We start from the raw sequence: 12,064 nt of genomic DNA, 5'->3' as shown, positions 1-12,064 counted from the left end.
TCACTGACCAAGTCTCCACAAATCATAGGTGCTTGGTAAGTGGAAATTTTCACCTTTTTCCATCATTCACAAAATGCTGTACTCAACTTATAAGGCCATTTTGATATTTCTTGAAAATCTCTGACCAAGTCTCCACAAATTGTAGGTGCTTGGTAAGTGGAAATTTTCACCTTTTTCCATCATTCACAAAATGCCGTACTCAACTTATACGGCCATTTTGATATTTCTTGAAAATCACTGACCAAGTCTCCACAAATCATAGGTGCTTGGTAAGTGGAAATTTTCACCTTTTTCCATCATTCACAAAATGCCGTACTCAACTTATACGGCCATTTTGATATTTTATGAAAATTCACCTTTTTCCATCATTCACAAAATGCCGTACTCAACTTATACGGCCATTTTGATATTTTATGAAAATCACTGACCAAGTCTCCACAAATCATAGGTGCTTGGTAAGTGGAAATTTTCACCTTTTTCCATCATTCACAAAATGCCGTACTCAACTTATACGGCCATTTTGATATTTTATGAAAATCAGTAGTATACAAACACGGTTTCTGGGGTGGTTTTGAATTAATCCCACATTTCTGTACATATTTTTTCGTTTTTGTACATATTTTTAGTGCCTACGAACAGTCTATTACCAAGACGTGTATGTTGAATAAATTGCATACTCGACAGTTTCAAGGTGTGTACTGTGTTTTAAATTTTATTAACTAAGAAGAATGAAAAAATTGAACATGGATAGAACTTGAATTTATTTATTACGAAACAAAAAATTTGAGTAGGTACATTTGTTAGTAGGTAAGTATATATTACATATTTTTAAAAATTGAAATGTATTATAAAATATGGCTCAATAAAAATTAAATAGAGTTGGAAATTTCATTTTTCATACATTTGCTTTATCAGGTTTTCCATTTCTAAATCGTCATCTTGAAGTTCTTTTAACACAAGCTTATGTTCATTTTCTGTCTCTGTGTAAGTTTTACATTTGCAGTAACATTGACCATATGCTCCGCATTTGAAGCACCCAACAGCATCTACCTCAGTTTCATTCAATTGGAAGCATTCTTTTCCACAACAGTAAATTGGTTTTCTCAATCGTTTATGTGTACCTGATGTTGTTTTATCTGCGTTTTCATCTGGTAACTGTTGATTGTTTTCAGGACTTGTAGTCTGTTCATCTGTGTTTTTATCTGTCAACTCTTGATTGCTGTTTTCAGGATGTTCCTCATTATTGATCCATGTTCTATATTTCTGAACATTGATGTAGGCACATGCAAATGATAAATGGTTACCAATTGGATGATGAACAGCTACTTTACAATCCAGGTAATGTGTTAAAAAGGGTAACTCCTTTGTAGGTGGGCAGTTTAGGCTGTTTAGATCAATTGTTGTTCGGTTTAAAAGCTCTTCTAAAGCTTTACATTTTTCTTTACCTTTTAAGTAAATTTTTGTAGCATGAAACAAAAACAATTTTATAAGTTTCACGACATGATGTAGTTGCATATTGCCATCTTCCCACTTTAGTCCATGGTAATTTTTTTGTAACCATGCGACTTCTTTTCTTCTTACCTCTGGAAGTTGGGTGATTGAATATGGAGGACTCACTATGAAACACGTTGGATCATCTTTTCCATCTCTGGATACTATTGCAAATTCTTTGATTATAAAATTATTTAATTGATCTCTAAATCCCAAGAAATCAACAATGAACTCCCTCTCGAAAGCAGAAGTAGGAGGCACCCATACTGATGGAAAAGTATTTTTTTTCTCTAATTTTTTATCGCTAGATCCGAATCCTTGCTCTTGTCTTTCTGTATCATTTAATTTCTGTAAGTTTAAAACAAATCATTAGTGCTTGAGTCAGCAAAAGTTTTCAGAAATATTAAGGGAGGATACATTAAAACACTGAAAAAGCAGATACCATAAATAAATAATAAAATAAAAAACTTGGTTCATCTATAGTGATACTTACATCACTCTCTTCTAATTCAGGATGAAGTATTAGCTCAATAATAAGTTGAGCTACCTTGTCACCCTTTTTGATTTTAAAATCTTCATTATTATGATTGTGAATAATTATTTGAATATTTCCCCTGTAATCTTCGTCAATCACGCCACCTACAGAATTGTAAGAGAACTTTGTTCAAGAAATTCATTACAATAATTTAAAAGATACTTTAGTTAGATAGGTACCTACCTCCAATATCAATAAAGTGATTTAGTGCCAAACTAGATCTTGGAGCTATTCTACCATAGCAGTTGTTAGGCATTTGAAGTTGTAAATCTGTTTTAATTAATTCCCTTCCTTTTGCAGGAACAATATAATCATATGCACTAAATTAAAAAAAAAACATTGAAAAAATAAATCAGTAGGTACTTTAAAAAAGAAGAAAGGGATATGAATAAAAAATTTTAAAAATAGGTATATTGGAAAAAATCAGCAAGACTTGAAAAAATAAGTGTGTAGGTTTAAATAAAGAATTGAAAAAAAAAAGAAGAAATAAATATAGTAGAAGAAAAAAAATTACATACCTCTTCAAATCATAACCAGCTGATTTTAAAGTTGCTTTTGTTGGAACAAATGCGTTTTCTGACATCTTTACAAATTTTAATACATTAGCCATGGTATGAAAAAAATATTACACAACTTTTTTCAAAAATACCTGATCACAATTGAAATGTTCGAAATTTATATAAATTCACTTCAAATTAAACACACTGAACTGTCTAAAATACAGATACTGGTATAGGTAGGTACTGTGTATTTGCAAGGCTTTATATACTAGAAATCTTCAGTCAACTTTACATGACCTCAAATTTTCCCCAGAAAATTATTTCATTAAATCCAGTAAAAATTACGATGAAACAGATTTTCGTAAGTTTATTTACTCAACTTTCATAACCTTACCTACATACTTTCAATGATGCAATTTTTATGATGTGGGTATTATAGGTGATCATCAAACTAAAGAAAACCAAGTCTTAAAACAGGTTCAGAATAGACTTACATTTTTTTATTATGTTGCACTCTCGGATCTTGCATTTTTTGTGCATTCTACATACCTATATCTTAACAGTGTTTAGAAGGTTGTTATAGTTACCTACCTTGATTATTTTGTTTTGCTATAAATTAGGCAAGAACAGTATTACACAAAGTGAATCAACAGACATGAAATATAAATAGGTACCTTACACAAAATTTATGAGAAAAAAAAATCCGTTCATTTTAGTAGGGAGAACGACTACAATTTATAATATAAATACGAGAATGAACTGCATAGTAAAATTAATTTCTGTGTTGTTGTTAGTTTGGTGGTGTTTGTATAGTAATTTCGTGATACCTATCTTATTATTTTCATTTTTCATCATGTCTTCTCTAGATATAACTGAAATTTTCAACACTTTTTTAACAAGAATTTTTGATGGTGAACTTTATATAAAAAAGTTGATTTTAAGGAAGCCATTTACTCGTACAGAATTCCAGGAAATACTAGAGAAATTTAAGGACCTAAAAATGAAGGAACTCATTCCATTTGAGATGGAGTCTGCAGTTGAAGGTTGTTTGGAAACTCTGAGAAAAGAGATGATAGGTAAGATGTGTGTTGTTTTTTTTTTTAAACTAAATTATGATTTTTATTCTAATAATTTTAATTTGAATAAAACTAGTAAGCATATTATTTCCTACCTAACATTTGAACCAATGCATACCTATACCCAGTATGCTGCGTTGTGGCAACCATACTGGTTACTATAGACCTATCACTGGCCAACTCTCACGCATGTTGTACTACATTGCTAGGTAGTAGTGGGTGGATTGGATCAGCCATTTAAAATGTCAATGTGTATAGGGAAACTGGTCCTAGTTGCTAAGCAACGCGACATAAGATTTGAACAGGATTGTGAGTGGTGGAACTGAAACGCACATGGTTGTCTGTCCCACCCCATAATTCTCCGTGCTAAATTTCAACTACACACTGATTCGTTTTTTTTTTCTTTTTATTATTGATTTTAGAGGAGGAACGGAGAATTGTAATTCAACAATTTGAAGATTCTATTAAGCGAGCTGTGGAGTCTGCAATGAAACTGGTCTACTCCCCACATCCAGAGGTACCATCATATTCAATATGATTTTTAAAAAATTATTTCATCATTGATTTTTCAATATTACAAGTACATTTTATTCATATGTAGGTACCTACTCATTTTTTTCTTACTGTTACTATTTTATTCATGGTGAATTTGTAATTATGCACTATACCTAATGAAAATAAATTTTTTTAAAAACAACTTTGTGCTTTTTTTTTTCAATTTGAAAATAACACAGACTGATATATGTGTAGTATACCTACCTAAAAAAAGTTCAATTTGGACATGTTCCTGATACATAAAAAAATTTCTGTAACAATTTTATAGTTTATTGATGATTATGGATTACATTAAAAAAAAAAAAAAAAAATACATTATCATTCTTAGCTTAGTCAACATAATCGGATACATTAATCCAACTGTTTTCTGATATAGGTAAACCCAGCCATTTCACTCTGATTTTGTTATTTTTTCTTCGAATTATCTTCTCAATTAAATGAACTTGAGGGTGTTTAGCTTTGATAATTTCTTCACGGTAAAAAGATCCTTGTATAGGTTGTTTTCTCAAATCTTCCAACACGTAAGTAGTAGGATATGATACATTTTGAATTTTTTTTATTCTAAAAACTTCATTTGAATAGTTTTGATGGTAGGCCTTGTCAAATTTCCCACGAGAGAAAGATATCCGAACTAGGTCATTTTTTTTAAACTTTTCTGATAGATATTTTCGTTTTGGGGCTGTGTTTTTCAAAATATTTTTCAAAACGTCAATTTCATTGCTAAAATTGACATCTATAGGTCTGTATTTGGTAGTGTGATGAATAGTTTTGTTGTACAAATTAACAACTTCAGGTAATACTTTCAGGTATCTAAAAGAACCCTGTTTAGCCATTTCTTTATAAAGAGCAGTTTTTAAGGTTCTTATCACTCTTTCTACAATTGAAGCTTTTATTACAGAATATGTACTGTAATGATTAATGTTGTATTTTTTGTAAATTTTTTCACATTCTCTGTTGAAAAATTCTTTCCCATCATCAGTTTGTAAATTTTTTGGGGGGTTTGCTCTGATGAATATTTTTTCTAAAGCAGATGTTACATCTGTCATTTTCTTGCTTTTCAATGGTTCAGTATATACCATTTTAGAAAAACAATTTATGACAACTAAAATATACATGTACTTATTATTTATATTAGCATATTTTTGCATATCTATCAAATCTGCAGCATACAAATCATACAAAGATCTAATTTCTACATGTCTACGAGTATAATTTTTTCTTGCTGGACTGTACAATTGATTGATCAATTCATTTTTAATGCTTAAACCCATGACAATAATTTTTAGTATATGTACTCTTCCTGGAGTTCTTCTAATATGGCATTAATTTCGTTTGTTATTTCACTAGATGTATTTCCAGCTTGCTTTTCAGCATGTAATATTTTCAAACGAGAAACAAGTTCGTTTGGATCATTAAAATAAATTACATTAAATTTCTTATTATTTGATACCTTGTATCTGTAATGAGGCTGAGGAATGATGTTAAGGTTATGTTTGATTTTATTTTTCTTCAATTTTTTTCTATTTATATTCTGACGATTCGGATTTTGTATTGATGTAGTCCTTGAAGTTTTTTTAGTGTTATAAGGATGGCTTGATTTATGTCTTTTCAAACCAGAGCCTTTTTTATTTATAGAAGATGGACTCTCTAAATTTTTGAGTGGTATTTGAAGTTGACTGTGATGTTGAGGTTCCTGATCAAAAACTGTACCCTCATTTATTGAGGGGGTGCTATAAACACTTCTTGTTCTAGGTGTTCTTTCAGGGGTAGAAACATACAAATGTCCAACAAGGCTTTTAAGAAATTGAAATTTATCAGAACGACTTCCAACATTCTTCCAGGCTCCAGAGCTGTTTTTTACAGCATCTGTACTGTATATTATTTCACGATAGCTTTCCAAATCATCTCCAGTGTACAGATTTTTATTTTGATCAATTGATTTACTTGTTAAAAGATATTTCAAGCCTGGTGTTAAATTGTATGTTTTATTATCATGAGTTATTAGATAGTCATCAACAACTACAACATTTTTTTTCCCTATTGTAAATTCTTCAGTTGTAGGGTTATATTTTAATCCATAGACACTATCTGCTAATGGTGGTAATCCCTCAATTGTGATGGATGGCTGTGGTGAAGGTGGTGGTTGAATAAGTGATGAATCGTTTATTATTTCTTCAATTTTGGACTGGGACTTGAGAGATTGTTGATTTGATGATTGATTAGATAATGAAAGAGTCACACGTTTATTTCCCCCCCTTTTTTTTAGAACTGTTTTTAAATTTGATTCAATATTTGTAAGAGGTCCAACTATTGGTTGTAAATTTTCTTGAACATGCTGAGCTGTTTGTTCTTTAATTAATTTTAATGCATTAAATTTTTCTTTGATATCTTTAGCTACTTCTAAAATTTCACTTTTTTCCTTAATTTCTTTATTTATATTTGACATGCTATCTGTAGATATCATAGTGTATGTATTGAAAAAATTTGATTAATAACAGTGTTGATTCATTGATTCAAAATAATGAAGTGATGAAATGATGATCTCAATTTGCCATTATATACATTTTTCCCATCTGTATCTATGATTATGAATCCATAAATTTTATTCCACACATGCTTACATATGTTTTGAAATTTTTCAAATGATATGTTATCTGCACTCAAATGATCATCATAAACATGTTTCAAATTTAAAGCATCCTGTTTGAATAAAACCACAAAATTTGCATTGTCTCTAATAAGTGACTTACTTATTCTGGCATAACTCTGACATAATAAGAAACATGATATGAATTTATGACGACCCATGGAAAAGTATTGTCTCAATTTTTCATTTGCTTCATTTGTTGAAGAAATATCATCAAAAATTACAATACTATGACTTTTACAATTTTCTGGGCTTGGTAAATCTTCACAATTTGAGTAACAATGAAAACCAATTTCTGGGATCAATTTGAACACATTTTTTATTTTCTCATACTTAGTTTGATATAAAGTTTTACTGATCAAATATACATGATCAAATTTTAACCCATTTTTATGGCACAATAAAGTTACAATCAAATTAGTTTTTCCACACCCTGACTTTCCAACGATCAACCCTCTAATTGAATCAGGAAACAATAGACCATGGATTTTTTGTGATTTTGACATTTTTTTTGTCATTTTATTTTCAAAAACAGCTATGTTGGTAGGCAGTTTTGTAGTTTGCTCAATTATTTTGAAATCACCATTATTTGATAACATTTTGAAATTTTTCCACCTATAATGGGTGAGAAAAGTATAAATACTGTTACTTTTCATCAAGTTAGTTCATTTATATATGAATTGTTCAGAGATATGTTAGATCACTCTTCTCAAAATAAAAGACATCAAACTGGTGAAGGTTTGATAAATACAATCATAAATAAGCTACCATTTGAATTGCATTATCCAGGCTACAGATATTTGGGTCCAGGTACAAAACTTGAAGAAAAGTTGGATCAAAATATTTCTGGAATAAATCCTCTAGACGAAGCAGCAAAATTACATGACATTGCCTACTCAAAACATCAAGACCTGGAAAGTAGACACAAAGCAGATAAGGAATTGGAGTATAAAGCTTGGGACAGAGTTAAAAGTAAAGACTCAAATTTTTCTGAGAAAGCAGCAGCTTATTTGACAACAAATCTTATGAAGATTAAAAGAAAAATTGGAGCAGGGTTGAAAAAAAAATCCTGCCAGCGTAAAAGAATCAATCAAATCAATTGTGGTACTCGTAAAATTAAAGGTAAAGGTTTAACCTTCAATCAAATTGTAAACAAGGCCCGCCAAGTTATTAAAAGGTATCCTAAAGATAGTCTTGAAAGTCTGGTTGCCAAGTCATTAGGTACCGTTAAAAAATATAAGGTGAAACAGACACGTTCTCGTGTTAAACGTGTGATCCCAGTACCTAAGACAGGCGGAGCTATACCACTCATACCTATATTATCCGCTTTATCTCACGTAGGAACGATAACTGGTGGAATTTCTTCTGTGTTGAATGCAATACGTAATATTCGTTCAGTCATTACAAATCAAAAAGGTAGCGGAATCAGTAGTAAATTTACACCAGTTAGTGTTGGACAAGGTCTTACCATTGGACCATATAAACGAGGTTTTGGTTTATATACATTACGATGACAAGCAGATGGGCTTCAAGATTGCCACCATCTAACAAACCTTTGGATTCAACTCAGTTGTGGTATTTAATAAAAAAATTCAATGTCAATCACTTTAGAGGAATATTTTCTAGAGATAGTTTACCTAAACAGCCTAGAAAAATTGAATGTGGAATAGTGAATTTAGATGCTTATAAAAACAAGGGAACTCACTGGTGTTGTTATTATAAATATTACAACACCATAATTTGGCATGACCCCATTGGAAACATATCCCCTCCTTTAGAAATGATTAAATATTTTAAAAATAGAAAAATAATTTATAATCACGAACCTACCCAAAAAATTAATTCTGTTAATTGTGGCCATATGTGTATTAAATTTCTGATAGATATGAATAAAAAACCCCTAAAAAAATGTCAATTGATTACTCAGCTATGTTAGATAATTTAAGATTGTGTATCAATTTTATTGTAATTTGTTGTCATGTTGCGAAATGTTACATAAAAAATTGTACAGAAAATGTTGTTTTTTATTTTCTTAGTATGCTTCTGGATATTATACCAAGCTAATGTGTGTTTTTGTAATCATACTTGGTGTAATTAAATTTATGAGCGATGATTTTAAAATCTCAAGTGTTTACTAGTTTAGAAAATTATTTTCTTGAAACTGGTCTATTGCTTAGCACAAATTTTACCCCAGTTTTACGTATTATACATCAAGCAAAGAAGAATGAAATTTTTGTATGGACGATTACAACAGAAGAATGGTTCATTTTAATGAGAAAAAACTGTCAATTTATGATGAAATTTTTCAACACTTCTTGTTCTATAGCTGACACAGTTGAAAATGACATGAAAATTGGCAGATATAAACTACATTTCAACTTTGAGACTAGGAGTATTATTGTTGAGGGAGATGTAGAAGACAGTCAACCTTTTACACTAACTCAGAGTCTATTTTTAGAAATGATTCAGTACTATGATATTCTGACTTCACATTATGAAGTATTAAATAAGTATCATCTATATGCCAAATTTGTATTCTCTGAAATGGTGAAATTTTTTTTGAAAAAGAAAACCTTCAAAAATTTCAATAAATCAACTCCATCCTCAATTACATATGAAGATATAGCACACATTGAACCCTCAAAGGTTACATTATTTCGCAATCTAGATACCATATTGTGCAAATTAATCTTCACTGAAATTAAAATAATAGCCTCAGAAAAGGTATATAAGCAAGTAACTATAATAAAGACTTTTTATTCTAATGTGTGGTGTGGTAACGAATATTTCATCTCGTTTCTGTAATAAGTTGATCAAGAAATTAATTTAAAAATGTGTGCAAAATTACCAAACGATAAAAAAATTGTATTCTGCGATTTCTCCTACTACTATGGATTAAATCACACTTTAGTTGTGAAGGAGATTGCAGCTATTAGTCTGGATGGAAGTTTCAGTCTACATGAAATTTTGCTTCCTCCATACATTCATTCCTGTGTGAATTATGAGCAAAGAAATGCAAATGAATGGTGCACACGAAACTTGGGAAATATTCCATGGAATTGTGGATTGAAACCATATGACTCAGTTATGAATGATGTCATGAAGAAAATCAACAAATATAATCCAACATTGATCTATGTAAAAGGTGTGGAAAAATGTAAATATTTACAAAATTTATTGAATAGCGAACACTTTGCTGAAAATCCCTTTAACCACACCTCAAATCATGAGAAGTTTCCCATCATCAAAGAAATGCAATCAGAATTTTTAGATATGCCATGTTTTCCTGATCTGAGAAAACAGTTCCCAGGAATAGCCCATTTATATGGATCCTGCTACTTTCATACAGAGGGATGTGCACTTTTAAATTTAAAATTAATAATATTTTGGTTCTTTGTAAATGTATACCCCTTTTATAATAAGTAAATTGTAATTATAATTTTATTTTAAAATGATCAATTATTGATCTTAGATAAATTTTAGTATAAATAGCATAATTCTAAAAATACTTGTTCATTCTAAACTTAGCATTTCTGTGAAATATTATTGAAAATAAAAAATTATGAACACATCACGTAGTTTCATTATTAATCATAACCAACCTTTGATTGATTATCAAATTTTCCCTGCAATACATTTGGAACCTCAAAGAATGTATGAAATTGCTCTAACATCTTTCTCATATATTGACACATTATCCAGTAATTATAATCCAAGCCCTCGAATTTCAGACAACCTTTTTCCAACACCACCTCCATCACCAACACATCACTCCTCAAATAACCAAAATGACAGATCTAATTCCCATAATTCAAATAATCAGTCTGCTAGCAATAATTCAAATGCAGTTAATCAATCTAATTCAACCCTTAACCCTGCCAATTCAAATCCTACTTCCAATTCTAGTAATTCTTCATCAGTACCTACACTACCATCTGATCCTCCGCCACCGCCGCCACCATCATCATCATCACAAACACTCGTGAAAGAAACATCAACAAGTCACCAGCAATCTGAAAAAATTTATTATGTACCAAATGATAAAAAATTACCTGAGGAGCTCAACCAATCAAAACAGGTAAATGATTCAAAATCAGCTGAGCTCAACCAATTAAAACAGATAAATAATTCAAAATCAGTTGTGGTTGACCCATTGAAGCAGGTAAACGATCCAAAATCATCAAACCAATCAAACATAAATCAACAGAAAGGAAAAAAGAATGCTGATGGTGAGGGGGATGAAGAAAGCAGTGATGATAATGATGACCAGGCATCAGATGAAAATGGGGAGCAAAGAAGAAGAAAACGTCAGATAATAACCCCAACTTCAATACCATCCTCAGCTTCTGTGATAAAAACTATAAATATCACATGTGATCTCATTTTTCCTCATAGTTATATTAACAGAGAAGAGGGAGAACACACCCGCATATTGTATTCTTTCATGACTTCATTCCGAAATACTGGCAATTTAGTAGTAAAAGAACCAAAACAGCCTATTTACCTGCCACTAGCAACAAATCGTGAGAATTCAGATAGAGATAAAATTCTGTCTAGTTTCAGTTTAAGAATAGAAGACGAACATAAGCATTTGCTTAATTTCAATAATAACTTATTTACGATAATTTTACATTTGAGGAAAATTCCTCAGGAAAACAGATTGCATTTTTAATGACACATGATTGTGTATAATCAGAAAAATAGAAAATTCTTGTCTCAAAATCACCAACAATTATTCAAAGGGACTAGTCAGAGGAGCCAATCTCACTTTAAGAAAAAACGAGTCAATCCTATAAAACACAAACTTACAAAGTCAAATTTGAAGTTTTTACATTCCATTGGTTTGAAAATAAGGAGTCCTGTAAAAGTGAAGAAATTGAAAAATAAAAATGATTGATTCAAACAGTTTAGATCTTTTAGAACCAGTGACTTTTGATGATTCAGTTGAAAAATTCACTTACCTTACATTTAAACCTTATAATAGTGGGGGACTGGGGTACTCAGACGAGATCCGAATTGGTATCAATAATCGTGATTTTATAGTGGCTCCTCATGCATCATATTTATGTATATCAGGACGAGTACATAGAAACAATAGTACAACATTCATTCATGCTATGCCTTGGAATGGCTTAATGCATTTATTTTCCACCATAACCTTTGAGATTAATGGAGTACCTGTAGATAGAGTTCACAATGCTGGGGTAACCACTACAATCAAAAGTTACTTATCTAAAACTGTCTCTGAAAGTAAATATTA

General features: G+C 30.7%; 1 long non-coding RNA gene across 1 annotated transcript; it reads left to right on the top strand.

The window, feature by feature from the left end:
- The first annotated feature begins 550 nt into the window (after nt 1-550).
- Nucleotides 551-10,121, top strand: LOC135843499 (uncharacterized). The gene is made up of 2 exons (XR_010558326.1): nt 551-3,602; nt 4,025-10,121. It is a non-coding gene; the product is annotated as an uncharacterized LOC135843499 (long non-coding RNA).
- The last annotated feature ends 1,943 nt before the right edge of the window (nt 10,122-12,064 follow it).

Source organism: Planococcus citri, chromosome 4 (assembly GCF_950023065.1).
Source record: "Planococcus citri chromosome 4, ihPlaCitr1.1, whole genome shotgun sequence".
Classification (NCBI taxonomy): domain Eukaryota; kingdom Metazoa; phylum Arthropoda; class Insecta; order Hemiptera; family Pseudococcidae; genus Planococcus; species Planococcus citri.
The sequence above is the reverse complement of the archived record's forward strand: the minus strand, read 5'-3'. Positions and strand labels throughout refer to the sequence as shown.